The sequence below is a fragment of the Canis aureus genome, chromosome X (assembly GCF_053574225.1).
Source record: "Canis aureus isolate CA01 chromosome X, VMU_Caureus_v.1.0, whole genome shotgun sequence".
Taxonomy (NCBI): Eukaryota; Metazoa; Chordata; class Mammalia; order Carnivora; family Canidae; genus Canis; species Canis aureus.
This window is the reverse complement of record NC_135649.1, coordinates 96,331,452-96,354,222: the sequence shown is the minus strand read 5'-3', so window position 1 is coordinate 96,354,222 and position 22,771 is coordinate 96,331,452. Positions and strand designations below refer to the sequence as shown.

The 22,771-nt window shown below is 37.3% G+C and overlaps 1 protein-coding gene across 12 annotated transcripts in view; it reads right to left on the bottom strand.

Moving 5' to 3' along the window:
- Positions 1 to 22,771, bottom strand: part of DMD (dystrophin) — a 2,162,139-nt gene that overhangs the window by 1,805,449 nt on the left and 333,919 nt on the right. The gene's annotated exons all lie outside the window — the stretch shown is intronic.

The following is a 22,771-nucleotide window of genomic DNA, read 5'->3' as shown; positions in this document are numbered from 1 at the left end:
ACTCAATCCCAGGACCCCAGGATCATGACCTGAGCCAAAAGCAGACACTCAACCACTGAGCCACCCAGGTGCCCCTATATTAGCTATTGAATTCTTATGGAGAGAGTCATCTCATGAGCTCTGTTTTATAGAGGAGTAACCATTAAGGAGCTAATTAAGTAGCCAAAGTAGAATTCAAACAACAATCCATATGCTTCTCTACCACACTAACCTGTACGTTGAAGGAGATCACAACGTTTGCACTGCACAAGGGGAGGGAGACACCGGACACCATAGTCAGAATGTCCATATATTGCGTGGGGACATAGTCTTGGACAGCACATGTTAGGAACACCATAAGCAGAGAAAGCAAGTGTTATAAGCCCCATTTGCAGGTGAGAACTTAGAGTGTTTACATTATTTGTCCCTTAGTCTTCTGAATCACAGTTCACTATACTTCCTATTTATTAGAATTATCTCTTCTAGCTTTCCAGGATGAGACATTTTAGAAAATAAACAAATGCATAAACTCTTCTCTGTACGAATTCAGGAGGACAGGAGACAGCTACACGGGGTGCATGGACACAAAAGTATCTCAAAATCTCAGAGACATATTCATCTGTGCATTCTTTCATAGTCATTCGTTCGGTCGTCATTTATAGAGTCTTTTATGAACCATGCACTATAAACTAAGCCCTGGGAATCTAAGGGGGTTAGACAGACAATTGAGTTTGTTGTTGTCCACTGGATTCTGTTCCATTTGCAGATGGTACTTGGCTGATTGAACTTCCTGAAGTTACCTTCTAGGAGTATCCAGCTCCCTCTGCCAACTATTTTCCACTTTACAAAATCATCACACACACCATAAACTGAGAAAATTATCGGCCCAGAGAGGCTCAATAGTTTTATGCTAAAGAATTCCTATACTGTCAGCAATATTCAGCAGACAAGCCATGGGATAAAACTACTGTGAGGATGTGAACATCTGCAGCTTCTGATGAGAGCCCACCTTCACCCTGAGGAAACACAGGGGCGGACAAACCCAAACTAGCAGGCTTCCTTCAGGTAATATTTCCTCAGGCCAGAAGTTCCTGAAATCTTGGGGAGGCAGTCTAACTTCGTGTTTGACACCATTATTTATTTTTTCTGACCCTAACAGACTGCTTCCAAAGACAAGCTTTTCTAGACATATAATTTCAAGGGAAAAATATCAATATTGAAGAAAAGTGCACTTGAGTGTTACTCTACCTTATGATTCGCTTGTTATTCCTCGGGTGTTCTCTAGCAGGTTAAGTGGCCTATTGAACACCAAACGCACAAAACGTGGAATTCTGACATCTTCCATTACCTGAAACTGACTGAAAATCAGCTTTTCTTCTGTTGAGATGAATTACGTGACAGGAGCAAACTTCTTCCCATGGGTTTCTCCTTTCTGAAACCTTTTCCATCCCTAGTTCTCAGAAACAGACTTTGGTGAGTTTCATTCTATCCCAAGGCATTATTCATATAATCCAAGAAAAACTCAGAGAGACTTGATGACTAATTTGCAATGATCTGAGGTACCTGAAATATTTTATTCATTATATTTTTATATTTCTTTAAAATAAATGCACTTACTATCCTAAGGGTAACTTCAATATTAAAAAGAGTCACATTTATTACATATATACCAGAAGGCTGAGCAGCTGCCTTTTAAGCCTATATCCCAAAATAGAATTATTTATGAGAAACCTTAACGCAAATAAAGATACTAAACCCTCAGGGACTCTTGCGCTTTTATATTTGACATCTCCTCTTTTCAAATATTCATGTAGAATAGCCTTAAGTAGAAACTTCAAGATGTGCTATGATAGAACATTTTCCCAAGCCACTTTACTGTTGATGGGGTGTTTTCTCAGTCTGGATTCTCAGTAATAGTCTTTCCTCTAAATGAAGAAGGGCTAACTCTTCAACTACTTGTGAATGACGGCATTTGTTCTGCTTCTTTAGCTTTCTTCAGAGCAATCACAGGCTGCCACATGTTTCCAGCACCAGAGATAAAGTTCAGATCAATTTGATCACACATTGATTCTAAAAGTCTCGGTCTCATGGGAGGCCGGGATATCTTTCACAACCCATAATACATTTCCCCACTGTTTCATGCTCTATATATTGGAAATCCATTTGCCACTCATTTCCCAAAATTTAGAAGTTTGAGTTTAAAAATAAAGTTTTATAAATGAATTCACCCACTTCCCTTTCCACGTTGTAAATCCTAGCTCTCATAATGTGGAATACTCAGTGCTCTTTATTTTATTTTTTACCTTAGTTTAAAATTCAGATTGATAAGCTTTATGATAATTTTAGAAGTTCACATTACTACATTAGTATCTAAATTCAAATTTAACTTAAAGTATGAAAACTGAAAAAAAAACTATGAAAACTGTTTTGGACTAGAGGGTCATTTCTATAGGCAAAAGATAAAAGTCTGTTTTCTACTATTAAAAACATCATAAAAGAACTAAGACTTAATGCAAAATGAGCATCAGAAAAGATAGATAAGCTGTCTAAGAAGCAAAACTATTTCTAAATTTTCTGTTTGGGCAGCCCGGTGGCTCAGCAGTTTAGCACTGCCTTCAGCCCAGGGCCTGATCCTGGAGGCCCGGGATCGAGTCCCACATCGGGCTCCCTGCATGGAGCCTGCTTCTCCCTCTGCCTGTATCTCTGCCTCTCTCTCTGCATCTCTCTGTCTCTCATGAATAAATAAATAAAATCTTTAAATTTTTTTTAAATAATAAATTTTCTGTTTGTTCAGCAAAGAACTAGCAAGCCAGTCATATATGTCCAGTGTAGAACTTAAGGATTTTGCTCATCTCTATGACAGTGATGAAAGTACAGGGCTTTAAACAATTAACTTAAGTATTTAATATCAGATATGAAGGATTATCATTGATGTATATAATCAGTATTTAACTAAAATTGTTAAAATCAAGGATTTTAAATAGTTTAGAACATTAAGGAAGATATTGCTAGATAGCCATTCACAAAGAGTTTGAGAGGAGAAAACAAAAACTAAACAAAAGCAAATTGGCATAGGATCATTTACTATAGATCATTAAACCCAATGGACTAGGGCAGAATTTAAGAAAACCAATTTTATCCTGTCTTGATAGAAGAGTCCAGATTATCAAATTAGATTTAATTTTCAAAGACAATACACTCTTGTGGGATAAGCCACATGTGGAAACACAAAAGGAGCTGTAACCTAAATTTATTGCTACGGAGAATTACAATGAATGTAATAAAACATCTTTCTTTCTTTTTTTTTTTTTTTTTGGTGATAAATATAGAAAGAGCGTAGCTGTTCCCCTACATGAATTTCCTTCCAGGTTAACAGGTGCAGCACCAGTTGGTTGTAGAAATTCTTGTCAACGCATCACTCAGACTGTCCCATCTGTTTCTTACTGTTTGCTGTATACAAAGGCACGTTAGTCTGCCTACCCATTTATCACCGTTCTTTCATTTTATTATTTGCTAACTCGACTGTGCCAACGTGCTTGAAATGGATCAAGCTTACATAATTTTAATATATTGAAAAATGTATTAAAAATATCCTTTGGGTTTAAGTTCTATATGAACTTGTGACAGAGAATCACATTCTGTACCACAAGAACCTGTCCCCCCAACAAATTCAATGTGCACAAAAAATATCAATAAAATTGCTCCAAGTACCAATTAAAAGTACACAGGAACCAAGGATCTCAGGGTTGGAAAGAAAGTGTTTGTTCCAATGCATCGTGACACAGAAGTCCAATATGAAATAATGAAGGGTGAGCCGAATCAGCGAAAGGAATGAATTTGGTGGGTGGTGGTGGTAGGCATCCGGGGTTCCATTCTCACTCCAAAGATGATCCCTGAAACACCCCTAGGAACCACTGAGGCTCAAGTGAGAATACTATAAAAATCCCAGATATTTGCTAATTCCCCATTTGTGCCCCAAACCTCTTCATAGCATTCCTTAAATAGATGTTAAAGCCCTATCCCATACCCCAGTGAAAGAAAACTTACTTCCAGATGAAGCTTTTTCTATCTTTGGCCTTATTTATTTATTTATTTATTTATTTATTTATTTATTTATTGTTTATTTATTCATTCATTCATTCATTCATTCATTCATTCATGAGAGACACACAGAGAGAGGGAGAGGCAGAGACACAGGCAGAAGGAGAAGCAGGCTCCATGCAGGGAGCTCAAAGCAGGACTCGATCTCAGGACTCCAGGATCACACCCTGAGCTGAAGGCAGGTGCCAAACCACTGAGCCACCCAGGGATCCCTATTTATTTATTTAGTATTTATTTACAGAATTATTTATTTGAGGCAGGGAGGGGCAGAGGGAGAGGGAGAGAGAATCTTAAGCAGGCTCCGTGCTAGTGTCCAGCCCAAAGCAGGGCTCGATCTCGGGATCCTGAGATCAGGAACTGAGCTGAAACTAAGAGTCAGACACTTAACTGACTGTACTGTCCAGGTGCTCCTGGCCATATTTAACTGTTACCATGTTTGTTCGTTTGGCCTCCATTCCCATTGCCCCTTCAATGGCACTGGAAGTCCAAGGGCCACTCCCTGCTGTTATGCTCAGGTCCAGGTCTGCTGATGAGGCCTTATCTGCATCGTGGGGCCTTCCATTTAAAGAAATAACTCGCAGGGGGAGTGGCTACAGCAGTTGGAAAGAATATAGAGATTCTACGTGGATTAAGGAGGAAACATTTCTTCTTTCAGGAGCCATTGACCCTTTAGAAAATTTCACAAGTAGGGGCACCTGGGTGGCTCAGTGGTTGAGCATCTGCCTTTGACTCAGGGTGTGATCCTGGGGTCCTGGGATCGAGTCCCATATCAGGCTCCCTACAGGGAGCCTGCTTCTTCCTCTGCCTATGTCTCTGCCTCTCTCTCTGTGTCATGAATAAATAAATAAAATCTTTAAAAAAATAAAAATTCTGTAAGTAAAACGTAGCTAAATGTTTAAACTAGAAAAATAGAAAATTTAATTCCTCTTTAACTCAAGGTTAATAATAGGGACCTTTAAATGATTGTGTAGGCATGCCTGGATTCTGAGCTGCAATCCATCCAGGCAGACTGCCAAGCTCCTAGGAGGGCCATCCCCTTTCCTCACAGCTGGGAACTGGAATTCACAACTGGTCTTTGTTTATTTGACACCCCCTGACCTAGCACACTGAGTTGTGTGTTAGTGTTTCTGGGATGATGTTAGCTTGTGTGAATAGGAGTAGCTACCCAACTCCCCTTCCTTTCTACTCAACCTAGTAATAATATGCTTCATTTCTTTCCCACTGAACAGCTCTTTGAATATTTGAAGACAGCGAATACATTCTAAAATTATCAGGTGTTTTCTATACAGGCTCCAGTTTTCCAAAGTCTCATTTAAATTAGGTTTCCCACAGGTGAAGAGCACAGATTTGGTCTGATGAAACTTTAGTTAAACTTTGGTTTGTTGACTTTTGGTGTCAACAAAGAGAGTGTTCAAGCATCATTTCTATTACCACACTATATTTCTTTCTTTCTTTCTTTTCATCTACTCATAATATTGAAGTTACCATAAACTACTATCTTCTCACTTAAAAAAAATGTGTCGAGTTTCCTCCAGCATATATTTATTACTTTTGGGGGGAAGGAGGGGAATTCTAATTTAAGAAACTAAGTTTTCCTGAATAAATTCTATCTCGATTCATTAAACAAATGCTTCAGTGCCTAATATGTGCAGGCACGTGATAAACAGCATTAAAAAAAAAAAAAGTAAACACAGGGCAGCCTGGGTGGCTCAGCAGTTTAGCGCTGCCTTCGGCCCAGGGCATGATCCTGGAGACCCGGGATCGAGTCCCACGTCGGGCTTCTGCATGGAACCTGCTTCTCCCTCTGCCTGTGTCTCTGCCTCTATCTCTCAATCTGTGTCTCTCATGAATAAATAAAAAATAAAATCTTAAAAAAAAAGTAGACACAGTTGACATCTTCATGGTGCATCAATATAAAAGAAATATTATGACTAACTTATATTGGAAACTTTTGACATAGGTATGTAGGAAAGTAAGGCTTCATTCATGGTCAACCTTGTACAGATAAGCTTTGGTTTGTTTGATTCCAGAGTCAGCTCTATTAACCACTAGGGCCAAAAGGAACACTACCACCTATTGTAATAGTCTCATGACTCTGTTGAGTCCTGATGCTTTTATCTGGAACTCTGGAAGATACTGTGAATTAAAGGCCTAAGAATAGAGGAGAAAAGAAATGAAAGCAGAGAGCCAGTGAGAAACCATTTTTAGAGCCAGAGCACAGCCTAAAATGAAGAATAGATGAAAGATCCACATCAGCAACCAAGGCTAGGAACAAGCAGTTCAGAAAAGAAAACTGATTTGCCACAGGAGAAAAAATACAGCAGACATAATGTCTGATGGCACTGGGTCCAGATAGGATAAGAAATATACAGCTGCAGAGAAAGGCCGTCTTCAGATAGGTCATTGAGAGCAGCCTGATTGTCAAGAGGGGGGAGCCAACGTCTATAAACATATAATAATAAAGTAAATGCAGAAATCATTATAAATCTCTAATTACTAACTTTGCTTTATATAAATAACTCAAGAACTGTTATCTTGGTACTATTATATATAGTAGGATAAACCAAATACACAATTACATTAATGTCATGAGGACCTTAGATTTTCAGTGTAAGAGGGGATCACAGTGAATATCACGTGTATCAATTCCTGTTTCTTGGTCCAAGTGGTGGTTATTTTATTTATGGAGTGTGCACTTTTCTGATTTATATTATGTTTCAATAACAAGGCTTATAAAAGATAAAGAAAAAGACAGTATGTAGCAAGAGTTTAAGAAAACCAAAGGGCAGGAATAAAGGTAAATTCTTCAATAAACTTAGAGCTTATCAATCACAGTTGCAAATTATATTTCCTTTAAGTTCTCAGAAAAACCCTCTCTGTACTGAAAAATCTCTGGGTTTCCAGGTCCTGCATGGACTCCTGCTAACTTAATTGTAACACTGATGTTAATATCTTAACACAAACTCCTCCTACTGCTTGATCTACATGAGAACTGTCAATTACCTTAACCTTAAATCCCTCAATTTATTTTATTCACAAATTGTCTAGCAATCTTCTCCAGAGAATAGATGTATTTTGACCCAAATAAACTCAAGGAAGTTTAGAATTTTTTAAGGAGTAACTTACTCATATAATCTATAAAACTATCCCATGAGGTTCATGGTATTCAAATCCCTTTTATTCAGACAAGTAAACTGAGGCAGACAGGTGAGTAACCTGCCTAAGAGTATGTTGTACATAAAGTAGAAGGGACATGATTTGAATGCAGGCAACTTGTCCTCAGGGCCCAGTTCTTTTTTTTTTAAGATTTTATTTATTTATTTATTCATGAGAGACAAAAAGAGAGGCAGAGACACAGGCAGAGGAGAGAAGCAGGCTCCCCTGCAGGGAGCCCGATGTGGGACTTGGTCCCAGGACCCCGGAATCACCACCTAAGCTGAAGGCAGATGCTCAACCGCTGAGCCACCCAGGTGCCCCTCAGAGCCCAATTCTTAACAACTATATTCTGGCACTGCTAGATCCAGGTATTCTCATCCAATCTCAGTTTCACTGTGTTTTCTTTGGTTGATATGGCTGGTTTGATCATGTCAAAGTTAACCAAAATGTGTCAAGGTCATGTGACTTTTCAGGATTGTGTATGTGCTGCCGAAGCGAGCACTTCAGGATTGTGGAATTCTTGTTATTTGTTGTTTCTTTTTGGCACATAACTAGTTTTAATAAGTACTATTTTGTTGAATAGCAGAACCTGTTTTGCCTCTTGTAGTAGTATTAGCTAAGGGCTGGAAACAACGTTGCAAGAACAATAGCAAGACATTAGCGTCCCTGTTATTTTATTGAAACATATGACAGGCCACATGTTTATTGCTAGCAAGCAGCAACGTAGTTTACTTTTTACCTTGTGCTATTACCTTCTAAAAATACTATTCTTCAATCTATGTTGCATTCAATTAGTGATTACTCTTAAATACTAACAGAACAGACCATTTCTGGAATGGTAATGAGATTGAGAAACAGACTCTCCTATAGATTTCCTGGTTAGAAGTATTACGCTCTTCCTTCAGGAAACACATTCATCATTTCCAAATTGTGTTGAGCTTGTTTCCATTCTAGGTGCCCTTCCCACAAACCAAGAGTCAGAGAGTCTTGAATGTGTAGATCGAATTTGAAATAATAGGATTATGACTCAATTACCTTTTCTCCATTTTGGCAGTCTTCTTTCTAAATCTTCTAACCTAACCTTTAGCCCTGTACCTCTATGCAAATCTTTTATTTTACTGAATAGGCAGTTTTTCAGTTTCACCTTAGGTTACACTAATGTGTTTACAAACTTATACTCTGGGATCATTAAAGATCTTATTTTATTGTCTATATAGATAGATACTCATTTACTTTCTTTTTTCTCACTTAAGGAAAGAAACATCTGGAATTAAACATGGCTGAATATGGGATAGTGACTGACGTAGAACACTCATTTAATAAAGGCTTTTTATAAAAAAAGATTTATTTATTTGAGAAAGAGAGCACAGAGGGAGAATGAGAGGGAGAAGCATGCTCCCCGTTGAACAGGGAGTCTGATGGGGCTCGATCCTAGGACCCCAGGATCATGACCTGAGTGGAAGGCAGAAACTCAACCGATTGAGCCACCCAGGTGCCTCTAGTAAAGGCTTTTTATTGTATGCTTGATTCACTTGTTCTATTTAATTCCACATGAAATTATTCCCACCACTAGTTTTCAAACATGCATTATACATCTTGTTTTAGGTTTAAAATGCAGTCATTATGAGTACATTAGGACATTCTGATAAGGCAAAGATTTTAGGAAAATGCTTGTTATCACAGAAGCTCAGTCAATCTTTGTTAAATATTGAATGAAATATTAATTAAATAAGTAACTAATACAATAATCATACTAACCAAAATAACAGCTTTAAGTTATAATATGTTGTTTATAATTTTCTGCATATTTTAATAAACTTACTGAAAAAGTAAAACTGTTTTTCCTTTGAAAAAAGGAAACATTGTACCTACTGACATCATCTCTGAAAAAAATCTAAAGCAGTTACTATGAGCTTTTTCGAATGATTTGAATGAACACCTTTAAGCAAGTACTGCTGGGTCATTTCCAGGTCCATGTATATATGCATCTAAGATTTCCTTGGCTATTAAAGTGTATACTTTCCCATCCGGCCTCTTCTGAAGATAACATGAACAGAATCATTCCAGTTGTATACATATTGCACTTGCAGTAAATGCTTTTCCACTTCTGAGGGCATAACTTTTCTTTCTCAGTGATAATTTTAGCTGAACAACAGTTTTTAGATGGGAACTACAGTTTCTTCAGCTTCATAAGTTGTGCCTTTGTTGGATAATGAAAACAGCATAGGATACTATACCTTTCTAAATGGTGCAGGCAAATGACACAAAAGCATCAGACTACATGATGGCAAGAACATGGTTATATTGTATAGACCTTCCTCAACTTACAATGGGGTTACATCCCAATAAACTCACTGCACGCTGAAAGCATTCTAAGGCAAAAATGCACTTACTACATCTAACCTCCCAAACAGCATAGGTTAGCCTATCCTACCTTAGTGTACTCAGAATACTTACATTGGCTTATAATTGGGCAAAATCATCTCATATGAAGCTCATTTTATTATGAAGTGTTGACTATCTCGTGTAATGTATTGAATACTGTATTGAAAGTGGAAAATAGAATGGTTGTGTAAGTATATTGGTCATTGACCCTCATGATTACGTAGCTGCATCATAAGAGAGTACCATTCCACATGTCGCTAGCCTGGGAAAAGATCCAAGTTCAAGATTTGAAGTATGGCTTCTATGGAAGCATATTGCTTTCACCCCATGGTAAGATGGAAAAATTATTAGTTGGACCATTTTGAGACAGGGACCATCTATATACATGAGTATTTCACAAAGTTTTAATAGGGAAAAGCAGTGAAATAATTGAGCCTTCACAATATATATAGAACAAAAGGCACATTGTAAATAAAAGAACTTGTACCACTGCAGCTAGTATTATGTTCGCATTACAAAAGGCCATTTAATTTATCCAAAACAACATCAGCAGTCACATTTAAGGTACATTTGAATTCTATAGCTTTTTCTTTGTACTTATGTTCTATTTAATTTGAAAATATTATTTGGTGTTATAGATCTATAAGCCTTTTAACCATAAAATATGTGATCTTTGTTTTATATTTGTGCTTATATAAGTAATTTATAATAAAATTAATTTGTCAGCATTGGTTGACCATAGGAATTTCTTATTCTTTTTACATGGGCCTGTTTATTTCTCAAGTTTGAGAAGCCCTACACTATAACAACCATCAAGTAGAATGTCTTTAACAGGGAGTTTGATTTTTTCTTATAATAAAATTATTAAGGAAAGGTAGGGTAGATTAATATATATTTTATACACATGATCCATTCATATAGGAGGGTTTAAGTTTTTGTAAAGTGATTGTTTTATTAAAGCAAAATGTGTTGCACAGGGTTGTTGAACAGATATAACTGATTTGGCTTAATAATGAAAGAGAGTGAAGTGTCTGTACTCTGATGCTTGAAGGCAATACACTGCAACGCAAGCCAAGGCATCAGTCCATTATGGTAGGCTAGAGTGGAAAGGAGCACCAGAGGTCAGAATGAATTACAACCCATGAAACTTTTATATAATACCCTGAAGGATACTAGAGTAAGATAGGGGATAATTAATAAGAAATAGTGATGATCTGAGATGTAACCCGTCCTTCAAGTGTCTATGCCACATCTGAAAATGCCTTCCACTAGCAAGGAGAATCAGGGGCCCAGAAACATTTGTTAATAACCTAGAAGATCAAAGATGGTCAGACCACCCTATTGGACTGAATTCACATTCATGTGCATGCAAACATAAAAACACATTCTACATACACATCAATACATGCATGTGTCTGTACACTAGTTTGAGTTTCAGACCAAAACTATGTTAAAAATGCAGTGCCTGGGGATCCCTGGGTGGCACAGCGGTTTGGCGCCTGCCTTTGGCCCAGGGCGCGATCCTGGAGATGCGGGATCGAATCCCACATCGGGCTCCCGGTGCATGGAGCCTGCTTCTCCCTCTGCCTGTGTCTCTGCCTCTCTCTCTCTCTCTCTGTGACTATCATAAGTAAATAAAAATTAAAAAAAAAATTAAAAAATGCAGTGCCTGGGTGGCTCAGTCAGTTAAACATCCCACTCTATATTTCAGCTCAGGTCATGATCTCAGGGTCATGGGATCAAGCCCCATGTCAGGCTCCATATTCAGCATGTTCCTCCCTCCCACTCTCTTTCTCTGTCAAATAAATAAACAAATAAATAAATAAATAAATAAATAAATAAATAAATAAATAAAATCTTTAAAAATCCTGTGTCAGAATGGAAAACAGTTCATGCCAAAGTATAAATGAAATTATACAAGAATATAGAAATGGGAAGAGGTATAAATAAGGAAAATAATAAATTATGGTTATAGGTTGTAAAGGATATGGTTCTGTCTTCTTTATCCTGAAATAAGTTGAATAAATTAATAAAATTTAAATTACCAAAGGAGAGGTTAGGGCCCCATATTATGTTCTTTATATCTGATCACTCAATGGTTACAAAAGAGTTGGAAATGCCAACTTTAGGCATCCATGCTTCTCAGAAGCAAAGTCTCTGATTAGATTGGAAATTTGTTTAGATTTAGGATGGGGAATAATCTCTCATCTTTTTTCTCTACACACAACACTTTTGAGAGTACTAACCATCTAAAAAATTCTCAGTAACTACTGTTTTGACTGTAATAGTCCAAATATAGAAATGAGGAATATATGCTGCCTTACCACATTCTTGTTAACTCCTAGCAAGTGTTACTCACCAAGTAAATGTCTTAAATAAATAAATACTCCAGAAAGAGAAGTTATATCCACATCCCAGGAATGCCCATGTGCAAAGTTCTACGTAGTCTATCAAAGTTTACTTTATATAACCATGTGAAATTCTGTAGTATCATTTCCCAAATATTTGACCACAAAACTTTTTTCCCCCACTTAACAGTTGTTAATAACTTGCAAAACTAATCTTTTACATGCAGTGGTTCCCAGACTTTCAGATTTCATGGATCAGTAATAGTTCCAAGAACTTGGAGGACTGACAGGATTGCCAGTGTATTGCCAAGTAATCTGAAAAAAATCACTGTATCATCACCATTTTTTTTTTCATAAAAGGGCAGTATCAGAACAAGAGAGTCTTTTAAATGGAATAAATACAGCTTTTGAAACAAAACAAAACAAAGAAAGTCTGTCTATCAGGGTAAATTCTAACTGTATTCCTGGGCTGAGGGGCTAGACCACTTGACTTCCAGAATCCTGGCAGCTTTGGGAAGGACACCAGTGCCTACGATTTATGAGATTGTGAAACACTGGTCTGAGAAGTTGCCTGAAATATATTTTGGTACAAACTTGAAATAAATCAAATTTGACTAGAAGTACAAATTAAAAAGGATTGAGGAACCAATGTGAGGAGGCTTCCATTGGATATACATGGAAAAAATATGAGGAACAACAAGGATAATAACAAAAAAGGGCTGAAATATATCAATTATATCTAAATATATTTAAATCCATACACTCATGGTAATACCATAACAGAAAAGCAAAATAAATTTAAAAATCAGCTGGTACCCTGCGGCAGAGACTAGAGAATCAATTCATTTTTTTGAAAATTGTTTTCTTTGGAAAAAAACTGAAGTGCTTATTGTCTTTTTACTATATGGACTACACTATAAAGTAATCAAATAGGTAATGTAGAGGAGCTCCCTTTACAGCAATATTCCAACTAATAAATGAAGAAAAAAGAATATCACAATTTTGCAACCCATAATAATATAATCAAGACAATGATCATGAGTAGTTGCTATTATCACACACCATAAACATGAGACAACCAAACCATTATGTACCTTTTGATGAAAGTATGTAACACTGTTAAGTGGAAAAAAAGGAACGTGACTATGAGCAGCCCTCTAGATCTAACTACTAATTTATAGAAACCACAAGGGACAGAGAAACCACATTTTAAGCAATACAATGGGGATATCATCAACAAAATCTGGACAAAAAAAAATAGTGTTTCTTTAAAACAAGAGAAAGAGACAGAGAAAGAGGTAGAGAGAAAGAAGATCTTTTTATTAAGAATCTACAGATTAAATTAAATTTAATAATTACACTAAAAAATCCCAATGTGCAGTCTTGTTCATTTCAAATTAAATATTTAAACATTAGTGGTATCCTATAGGATAATCTGGGAAACATACGTAGCATGTATTTTATGATTTTAAGAAAATATTAATTGTTCTAGGTGTGGCAGTAGAATTGTGACATTTTAAATGAGCATTTTTTAAAATACAGCTGAAATGTTTAGGGAAGAAGTGATATACTCTCTAGGATTTGCTTCGAAACAATTAAAGATAGGAAGTGGGTTGGTGTAGCAAGGAAACAAGATGGTAATGATTGTAATTGTTGGAACTGAATGAGGGGTATCTGATATTTGTTATTTTTTTATTTTAGTATATGTTGGAAATTCTCCATAAGTTCTTTAAAAATGATTTATGTGTATTTATAATGCATTAATAACAAGATATGAGTTATCCTAAAAATAAATATGTGTTGAACTTTTCCCTTTTCCTCATCTTGGCTTCAAAGTATCATACTCTTTGATCATCATGGTTTCTCAAGGCTCCAAGAGTTAGTTTTTAGATTTTTGTTTGCTTATAAACTTCAGTCAAATAATCAGAAGTCAATATAATAAAACAGTTTAACTTTCTGAAAAATGAGCAAGCATAACTAACGATCATACTTCCATAGCAAAAAATGAGATTGAACTGTACATAAAGTATCTAAGATGCACGGTAGATTAGATTTTGGCTGGTTCAAATCAAAAGTTCTGCTATACCTAATGAGTGGAGGAATGATAGTATCTTTCAGTATACTTATATCTAATTTGTATAGGAGCCTAAGGATTTCCTAATAAAAACAAAATTAGGAACTTGAAACTCTTCATTATTAGGAAAGACATAAACATTTATGGCCATGAAATTTGAGGAGCTACAAAAAGCACAATTTTAAGGACAAAGTCGATTGTTCTAAAATAAAATTCATCCTGCACATTTGAACATAATAAGCTAAATAATAACCTGGCCAAGTGTTAGAGTAGAGAAGTTCCAAGAAAACCTTGATGGGTATTACCTGAACCCTTAACCAACTCAGCCACTGTGGTATAAAATGTGTACCCTGGTATCCAAGATCTCCATGTAAACCAATGTATCAGTTTTGTTGAGACAGTCACTCTCTGGGGCCCAGCAACTCTACTGTGATGCCCTCAACACTGAGCACCCAAAGTTTGCCTCTGTTATTTCCTGGATGTGTTTAATAGCTGTGGCACCACAAACACTGAAATCACCAAGCAAAGCACCAAGCAGCAGCACTGAGCAGATGAACAGAGGTCCAGGGCACTGTGTTGAGCTGCCGAGGGGAAGCAAGCACAAGTCTAGAGGAGAGTGTCAACAATGTAGCTGATAGCCTTGTGAAATGCCAGTAGCAGTCCAAACCTGAAAGCGCCCTAGTGACATGTGAAAAGGACAATGACACAGATTCAAGTGGGAAACTACAGTGTCCAAAGTCTTATAGATGCTTGTGAAGAGGTTAACAGACCAGCAAAATTAGGACACTAATGCCAACACAACATTTTATTACATAGGCTCATAACTCCACAGAGTTCTGATGATAACAATATTCATGTACTCTTTGGTGCTAGGCTGGGCAGGATCCTTACTGAACAAAACACCCATAGGCAGTAGAAGATTGTGTATATTCATTAACTGGTGCTGACATCCATCTGTCTCCTAAGCCAGAGATATGGGAGCTTTTTAGTCTCCTCTCTCATCCCTTATAGCTAGTACACTGCCCAAAGTCTTAAACTGGGCTCCCCAGGATCAGATCCAAGACAGGAATTTCAGTCCGTGTGGTTTATTTTAACATGATGATCATAAGAAGCATCACCAGGGAAGTAGAAAAATGAGAAAGAGAAAAGAGAAACATCAATCCAGGGTGAATCAGTGAGAAAGTCATGATTATGGGCAACTGGGGTTCACTGTCACTGGGGGGATCTGGGATATGATGGAGACATGCCTCATACTTGTCCTATTAGAGGGTCAAAAAATTAGGATATTTATCTTTCAATTCTCATCTGTCACTAACTTGAGGATGCCAACTGGGGTCTCATTACTCCAGTACTGCTAGCCTTCCCCATGATGGCTAAATCCATCAAAGAAAGCCCCCAATTGCATGCAAGTAGACAATTACCACATTGAATGGGAGTGCCAAGGGGATATGGTCAGTGTCTGCTAGCCTGCATTCATTGCATTGTGTCCATTAGAGCTGTTCTTGCTTTTTCCTACCCAATACTTCATCATTTTCCTTCTTTTAGAAGCAAAGTTGAAAATGTAATCTCAGTTGGGCAGGAGACACGGTGAGAGTTCAACTGAATTGCAGGCTGCCCACTTGAGGAACTCCCATGTGTCCTCCCAAGTAGTGCCCTGTGAAGCCTGGCCCAACTTGCCCAGTTGGCTCTGATTTCTCCCTCCTTTGTGTCTGCACCACCTTCTGCACATCATACTGTTGTTCTATTCCTCTTAAGTATCTATTTATAAGTCCATTTGCGTTAATAGACTATCATTTCCATGAGAGCAGGGATTGGCCTTTATTCATCTTTGTATTGCAGGCATTGATTACAGTCCCTGTGACTCAGTAGGTGCTCATCAAAAGTTTCTTTGTTGAATGAATAAGTAAATGCATACACTGCTGCTAATGATCATGTTCAGCATTGTCTTCAGAATCTGCTTCTGCTAGTCAGATTTAAATGGCTTTTTACTTCTGGCATTTCCAATTTTTAAACAGATTTGTTTTTTTCTGGCAGTGGCTTAGCAGCACTGAAAGTTTTCAGCTACCTTCCAGTTGTTTTAAAAATGAAATAGCTATTTTTAGTGAAAGGAATACAAAAGAAGAGAAAGTTCTCACTCTCAATTTGAGTTTCAAGAGGATTGGATTGCTTCAGCTCACGGAGTCAAGACTGATGGGACACCCCTAACAGCTGCAGAATCCCCCAAGGGATTTCTCTAAAAGATATTTTTTTACTCTTCACCTGCTACAAAGATAAATAACACATAAATAAGTAATAAGTGAGAAAAATGCTTTGAAAACTACTTTTTTTACCTAGTATAACAGGTACTATGCATTGTAGCCATTTTATGAAAAGCAAAATCAAATGATTAAAAAAACCCTTTAGGTTCTCCCTCCATTTTTAGATTACAAAAATTATATATATGTTCATATAATTGGTTAATTCTTAAAGAGAAATAGTGCATTCAAACTTGCCACTCCCTTCCCCCACACACTAGTGAAAATTCAACCATCACCAAACTCCACTCTCTATAAAATTATAAAATGGGGTCACCTGGGTGGCTCAGTCAATTAAGCACCCGTTTTTGGCTCAGGTCAGGATCCTGGAGTCCCAGGATCAAGCCTTGTACCCAGCTCTGCTCTCTGCTCAGTGGGGAGCTTGCTTCTCCCTCTCCTTCTGCCACTCCCTCTGCTGTTCCCCCTGTTTGTGCTCTCTCACTCTAGCTGTCTCTCAAATAATAAATCAAATCCTAAATAAATATCTTAAATAAATAAATAAAACCATAAAATGGTTGTTATGACACCAAAGAAGCATGCTTTTGTCAATGAGCCCTCTTGCTCTACTACAAACCCCAACAGTTAAAACGAGAAATAGACATGACTGCTTAACTCAAGCTCTAAATGAAACCCATTGTTCTCATTTTTTATAATACGTTCATGAGACACCAACGAAGATATTTTGCAATGACTGGAACATTCCAACTGCCAGGCCAGAAGAGCCCTGATAGCAACTGAATGCCTAGAAGACCACACCCTACCAGTCCCCTTCCCAGCCCATGATCTTGGGCTGAACACCTACTGACTCGCACCCCGATCATGCAGTCTCCACCTGTTCTCTTGCACGTATCCCCAAACCTCTCCTTATTAAACTCTACGTGTTCATCTTGCAGGTGAAGAGGTCAGTTGTTCAGGCTCGAGCATGCTACCTCCCCTAGGCTGCCAGTGCCCAAAATAAATTTCTCACTTTCTATTTTTCCAAATTCTTGCCTCTTCAGTTATTGGCTTCTCTTGTGATGAGTGTATCTGAGTTTGTTCGGCAACATTGTGGGCAAACCCAGTCAGGAGCTATGTTCTCAATTTATCCAGCCCCTTTGGGGTTCCCTGGGATGGAGCAGCTGGCTGTGGCAGTGCACCAGGGATCACCTGTTCATTTCCTGAGGTAGTGGCTGTATTAGATTGATCAGTATCTGAGCTTCTTTGCACAAACACATAACATCTATTTCTATTTATCTATTGTGTTTTTATGCAAATGAGATATTATATGTAATACACTAGAGTATGTGTGCATACACATGTTCTAGATTTTAAGCAATGAAAGCTATGTAACAACCATGTTTAAATATCTGTATAGGGGCACCTGGGTGGCTTAGCGGTTGAGCATCTGCCTTCGGCCCAGGGTGTGATCCTGGAGTCCCGGGATCGAGTCCCACATCAGGCTCCCTGCAAGGAGCCTGCTTCTCCCTCTGCCTGTGTCTCTGCCTCTCTCTGTCGCTCATGAATAAATAAAATATTTTTTAAAAAAATCTGTATACATTCATTCATTTTTTTAAAACTGTAGTATCAAGTTCCCTTGTTGGGACTTCCACCTAATTGTGCCCATGTAGAGTGCCTATGTACTACCTATCTATTTTCCTATTATCCAGCTACAGTGAAAAGCCTATGAACATCTATGCTTTTACCCTTGTATAAAAACTAATGGAAAAAAAAAAAACTAATGAAGCACACACTCCTTGAAGTTGAATCATGAAGAGGCCAAAGACAGGCCACCTCAACATGTGCCATTTTGGCATAAAGATTGTTTTGAGATAAAAGCAATCAAATCCCAGTAGATTCAGGAAGGGCTCTTTACTGTCCCTTCAAGTGCCTAAATTTACATTGGAAAGGAGAGTCTGTATCAGGAAGAAAGATATTAACAGAGATTCCTCTTTACTTAAGAAACATATCTGTCTAGTAGGGCACCTTTGTTTTCCAAACATCTCCTTTCATCTTCTGGCTAATGCTCTCTTTCCTTGCATCCCCAGACCCCTACACCTCCCCTAGGCTCAGGATGTCATAAAAGCCTCAATAATGTTGCCTCACTGTCTGGATTTCACATCTGTATGGATTCCCTACATGTATGAAACTTTGAATAATAAAAAAAGAAAAAAAACTAAATTTGATTGTCTTGTTAATCTGTCTCCTGTCAATTTGATTTTTAGTCCAACTAGAAGGACCTTGATGGGGATATAAATTATTGCTACCCGACATCACTTTGTCAATCTAAGTGAAAAATATCTTAATTTTAAATTCTCACATTATGACTTTCTTAGACAACTGTATCTCATTTAGTTTTAAATGCCTGTTCATCTCCTTTTTCAATGTTCCTATAGCATACACTCTTTTCTTACCAATTTGTACATTTCAGAGTATTTAAAAATAATTATTCCATTCCTAAGCATCTCATATTATTTCACAAATATTCTTTAAACAAAACTGGAGATTTCCAATTGCTTAAACTATAAAATTAGGATTAAAATTTTTTTGTTGCTTTATCACAGTGAGTTACCAGTAGTAACATTGCCAATTAATGAAAGATTGTGAATGCCTATAAATAACAATGAAATACACTGAGAAACACATCTATTAATAAAGTGAGATTTTTTTTTCTACAGAACTAAAATTCGCTCTTGAAAAATTCTAGGCTATGCGACACGATTTTATCAATTTATTCATGGGCTCAGATTTTCAGAGACAGTACGTAAAAACTGCTGTTATTTTTAAAGTATACAAGAATATGTGCACTTTGGTATGTGTGTACATATGCATATAACTGCTGAATTCTTTGATGTCACATCAATTTTCTTACTGGAGTGACTACACAATACAAGTTAATGGTAACCAATTTGGTGTGCTATTTTCCTAGATCACTGCCAATCCAGTATATTCAACTCGCACAGCAAAGCCAGCAGTTCCCTTGGGGGTAAAAATGACTTTCATCCTTGACTAACTTTGGCCAGGCAAGATATTCATGATTCCAATGCTCATTCTCTTACTGTTTTCTTTTAAATAATATTGTCTGATACTACAAAAATATTGTCTGATACTATACTAAAAGAAAAGTCTGATACTATAAAAAGAAAATGAACAAATCTGCTGTTAAGGGTACGTTTTGTTGAAAGGACAAATAATATCAAATTTAAACAACATTTTTAATAAAGTGAATTGTGGTTTATGGCATATAGAGTCCAATGTTCACTGTGGTGAGAAACTCACTATTTTTATTTAAAACCAAAAATGGAGGGGATTCCTGGGTGGCTCAGTGGTTTAGCACCTGCCTTTGGCCCAGGGCGCGATCCTGGAGTCCCAGGATCGGGACCTACGTTGGGCTCCCAGCATGGAGCCTGCTTCTCCCTCTGCCTGTGTCTCTGCCTCTCTCTCTATCATAAATAAATAAATAAATAAATAAATAAATAAATAAATAAATCCATCCTAAAAAAAAATAAAATTTAAAAAAAAAACAAAAATGGGGCTAATTCATTCAGTAACACACCTGTATCATTATCTCACCAACTTGTGGTGGAGTCTATTCCAGTATATCAATATAGAGTTAGCATAATCAGAAAGCATTTCAGTTATGTAGTATTTTTGTGCTTACAATATCTAGATAAATCTAATTTAATCCTCACTGCAAATCCACAAAGTATATATTATCAGTATTTTTTAAGATTTATATGTATTTGCGAGAGAGAGAGAGAGAGAGAGAGCACGTGCATGAGAGCATGAGCAGGGGGAGGGGCAGAGGGAGAAGCAGGCTCCCCGCTGAGCAGGGAGCCCCACATGTGAGGCCTGATCCCAGCACCCCTGGATCATGACCTGTGCAGAAGGCAGACGCTTAACAGACTAAGCCACCCAGATACCCCATCAGCAGTTTCTAAATAATTTTTAAATGATATACTCATCCTAATTTCTTCAAGTACAAGGTAGACATTCAGAAAAGTAAAGTCTTTACATAATATAATGCTAAAATATAAATAATGGGAAATTTATGGGCTCGTGATGCCACTTGGTGGATTCTAAATAAGGCATGACAAGAGGGATTTTCCTGTTTTCTGTTTAGTCTTAAAAACTGAAAAGTCTTAATATATCTCAACCATATGAAATCAGGCGGAATTTGACATTTTAAAATGTTAATGATATTACTTTGCATTTAATCTATTTATTTGAAACTACTGCTGAAATATTTTGGTCACTTCTAGGCCCTCACAGAGGCAATTACTTTTGCTTTTCTACAGCCACTTATTTTTCTTATATCTGACTATATTAAAGATCACTTATTAGGTTTTTATTATGTGCAGGGCTGTGGTATGCTCTGTGTTCAGTATAAATACAGGCAAGCCACAGTTCCCAGCCCTCAAGGAATTCTTTGAAAAAAAAAAAGCTTAAATACTTGGCCACATGGCCTAAGCGGCATATAACAAAGCAGCAGTCACTTTCGGCTACAAATTTCAGGGAAAAGCAAACTCTTATGGGCAAAACAGCCTTAAAACTCATTCTGCTGGATGAGTAGAATTTTTATCAATAAAGCTCACTGCTACATAGTCAAGTGAACATCAGTTCTAAACCATATTCAATGCCTATTACTCATGCTAAATTCTTCGGGCAACTATTCATGATTCTCCTCCCCATTGTATTTCTCCATCCTCACATAGTATGTTTTTGCACCTTTTTAATATCACAATGTATTCTTACTTATATTATATTCTTCTGTTATGTGACCTATTGTATTTCAAGACTCATGAAATCAGAGACTGTTGTGTGTGTATGTGTGTGTATCACATATGATATATTAACTAACTGAATTAAATGAAAAGTGGTAGTCAAGTGTATTAAATCTGTCAAAAATCCATAAAGCCTTAGGTTTAGAAAAAAAAGGCATTTGATATGGCTTAGAGAGTCAGGGGAGGTAAGCAAATTTCATGGAATACAGACATAAATATTAGTTACATAGGCCAGGTGACAGACGCAGGCTGTATCTGTATGGAAGTTTGACAGTGAGAGGGAGTGAGAGCCAGGACGATAACTTCGGAAGCCTGAATTATTATTGTTTACTATAGACACATTCCCACTTAGAAAAATACATTCATAACCTTGGCGTTTAATCAAGGGTTAGCATAATCAAAAGCTATGAAGAATTTCTATGTCTTGCTTATAAACATTGTTATTGATGTTGCTAAAAATTGCTCAGAGGTAGTATAGCCTTAGAGTTTGAGCATTGAGCATTTTGTAGCCTGTCTAGGTTCAAATCTTTTTTTTTTTTAAGATTTTATTCATTAATGAGAGACAGAAAGGCAGAGACGTAGGCAGAGGGAGAAGCAGGCTCCATGCACGGAGCCCGATGTGGGACTCGATCCCGGGACCCCAAGACCACACCCCGAGCCGAAGGCAGAGCTCAAGAACTGAGCCAACCAGGCGTCCCTAGGTTCAAATCTTGACTCCAACAATTAAAAGTTGTGTGACCATGGACAGGATTTTTAGCATTGTGTACCTTAGCTTCTCCATATGTAAAATGTGATAATACTAGTAGCTACTTAATAGGCCTCTTGTAAGAACTGAATGTGTGTCTATCTATGTAAGGAGCAGAGGAGGATACCTAGACATAGACACTGCTTTACAACTGTTGCTGATTATGCTAGTTATCATCCACGCCTCTCTTATAACCATCTGTCCACATAATAAAATCCACAGAGAATTCCATGGAAGGATAGAGTTCACCTTTGCAAAGATTTGATAGGTTTTTCATCATTAGATCACAAAGGTTACATACCATGCGTTTCCTTTTGTTTTGGGCTTCCATGAACCCCGAGGCCAAGTGTTTTGGCTCAAATTCAGTAACTCTATTGGAGCCAAGTTTCTATCAAAATTCTTCCCACCAGCAGCTTTATTTGGCTTCTGTTTTTTTTTTTTTTCACCTATTTTACTGAGTCTGATATAGATGTATCTTCTGTGGCAATTTGGTAAATGAATGAAATTGCTTAGCATCCTGATTTTGAAATTTAAACATTTCCAAAGATACACCTTGAAGATGCAAAATTGCACCCATCAGAAAACATGCTCCTTAGGGTATGATGATTTTAAAGCATGGCCCCAAAGATCTTTTAGCATTAGAAGTGGGATCTATGTCCTCTCCTCTTCAATCTGGGTGGGCTTATAACTGCTTCAACAAGTAGACCATGGGAGGGGTGACTGTGCTCTGTCACTTCCAAGGCTGGGTCATAAAAGACTATGCAGCTATTACCTGGTTTGTTGGAATACTGGTTGCTTGAAATTCTGAGCTATCATATAAGAAGTCTGGATCTTCTGAGGTCCCTACACTACAAAGAAGCCAAGCAAGATCATGTGTAGGCCTTCAGAATCCTAGCCTCCAGTCATTGAGTTAAAATTAGCTTTCAAAT